At 43.2% G+C, this 2,435-nt stretch overlaps 1 non-coding gene across 1 annotated transcript; it reads right to left on the bottom strand.

Moving 5' to 3' along the window:
• Positions 1-463: 463 nt before the first annotated feature.
• Positions 464-570, bottom strand: LOC112773551 (small nucleolar RNA R71). Its single transcript, XR_003188097.1, has one exon. It is a non-coding gene; the product is annotated as a small nucleolar RNA R71 (small nucleolar RNA).
• Between the last annotated feature and the right edge of the window lie 1,865 nt (positions 571-2,435).

A 2,435-nucleotide genomic window follows, 5' to 3' on the forward strand; every position in this document is an offset into this window, starting at 1 on the left:
TGAACCAAACATGGAAGAAAACATGGAAAACCATTATGAAGAAGAGACTCACAACCATGGCGGAAGAGGTCGAGCAAATCATGCTGGGGAGGATAGAAGAGTTTTAGGCTCTTGCATCAATCCAAACCCAAGAAACTGTGGAAGTAGCATTCAAAAGCCAACCATCCATGCAAACAATTTTGAATTAAAACCACAGCTCATCACCCTTGTTCAGAACAATTGTTCGTTCTGAGGAAGTGTCCAAGAAGACCTCAATCAACATCTAACCACCTTCCTGAGAATATGTGACACAGTGAAGTCTAATGGTGTTCATTCTGATGCCTATAGACTGCTCTTATTTCCATTCTCACTCAAGGATAAGGCAGCCAAGTGGCTGGAGTCTTTCCCGAAAGAGAGCTTGACAACTTGGGAAGATGTGGTGAACAAATTCTTAGCAAGATTTTACCCCCCTCAACGAATCCATAGGCTGAGAGCTGAGGTCCAAACTTTCAGGCAACAAGATGGTGAGACTCTATATGAAGCATGGGAGAGGTTTAAAGACTTAACAAGGAGGTGCCCACCAGATATGTTCAATGAATGGGTGCAGCTGCACATTTTCTATGAAGGCCTGTCATATGAATCAAAGAAGGCAGTAGACCATTCATCTGGAGGATCTTTGAATAAGAAGAAGACCATTGATGAGGCCATAGATGTCATTGAAACTGTAGCAGAGAATGACTACTTCTATGCTTTCGAAAGAGGGAACACAAGAGGAGTAATGGAGCTAAACAATGTAGATGCTCTGCTGGCCCAAAACAAGCTTATTACCCAGCAGCTGGCTGACCTCACCAAGAAGATGGAGAGGAACCAAGTAGCAGCAATCTCCACTTCATCAACAACCCAAGAAGGAGTGAATGAAGAAGCAGAGGGTAGTCAGGAGCAAGCCAACTACATTGGGAATTCACCTAGGCAAAACCATGATCCATACTCCAAGACCTACAACCCTGGATGGAGGAATCACCTAAACTTTGGGTGAAAAAATCAACAAGACCAAAGCCTTGATAAAAGACGCCCAAATCCAAACAATGCAGCCCACCAACACTTCACATCTAGACCATATCAACACCCCCATAACAACACCTCTCCACATTCATATCAAGGCCAGAATAACCCTCCTCAGCCTGACCTATCATCATTAGATAAAAGAATCTCAAGGATTGAGAATCTACTTGAAGGCATAGGCAAGGAGATTCAAGACAATAAGGTGTTCAAGGAAGAAGTGCGAGCCAGTTTCAAGAACCAGGGAGACACAATCAAGAGGTTGGAATTTCAAGTAGGGTATCTCTCTGAGCAAATTCCCAAACCCACAGATGGATTCCCAAGTGACACAGAGAAGAATCCGAGAGGTGAAACAAAGAAGGTAAGATGGAAAGATTGCAAGATGGTCACTATAAGTGATAAGGAAACTGAGGACAAGCCAAGCAAGCTGTCGGAACAACCTGAAGATACCTCAATAGAGAAGAAGGAAAAAGATCATCAAGAACCAAAAATCTCACAACAGGAGCTACTGAGACTCTATGCACCTTTTCCCCAATTGCTCAATGGTGCTGTGGAGAAGAGAATATACTCAAGGTTTCTAGATTTGTTTGCATCTCTGCATGTCAACATACCATTCATCAAGACTATTCAACAAATGCCTGCATACATCAAGTATATGAAGGAGCTGCTTCCCAGGAAAAGCTCACTCAAGGGAGGCCAAACTATAGTGATGAACAAGGAGTGCAGTGCACTCATTCAACCACAGTTGCCTACGAAAAGAAAAGATCCAGGGAGTTTTCATGTCCTCTGTGCCATAGGGGAAACAATGTTTGACAGAGCACTCTGCGATTTGGGAGCAAGCATCAACTTAATGCCCTTATCACTGGTGAAGAGGCTGCAGATCAATGAGATATTGCCCACAGATGTAGTTATCAGGCTGGCTGACAAAACTCAAAAACAAGCAATAGGGGTGGTGGAAAATGTGTTGTTAAAGGTTGGGAAGTACTTTCTTCCCACAGACTTTGTCATCTTGGACATGGAAGAGAGTCACACTCACCCAATCATATTGGGAAGACCATTCCTAGCTACAGCTAGAGCACTCATAGATGTGGAGCGAGGGGAGCTAATATTAAGGATCCATGATGAACGACTCAGCTTTAATGTCTTCAAACTCTCACAAGAAGCAGCCCAAGAAAACAAAGAATCAAGCAAAGATCATAATGAGATGCTGACAGAGGAAGCAAGCACTGAAACACAACCAACCCATCTGGGAAAGCCCTTGCTTGATGAACAAGGAAATAAGCAGTTGTCACAACTCAAGGAAAAGCTAGAGGAACCTAAACCACCAGAGACATGTGAAGACAACAACAAAATTCCCTTAGAAGAAGAAGTCACTAAGAGCAAGGCAACATCAAAAG

The sequence above is a fragment of the Arachis hypogaea genome, chromosome 18, assembly GCF_003086295.3.
Source record: "Arachis hypogaea cultivar Tifrunner chromosome 18, arahy.Tifrunner.gnm2.J5K5, whole genome shotgun sequence".
NCBI lineage: Eukaryota > Viridiplantae > Streptophyta > Magnoliopsida > Fabales > Fabaceae > Arachis > Arachis hypogaea.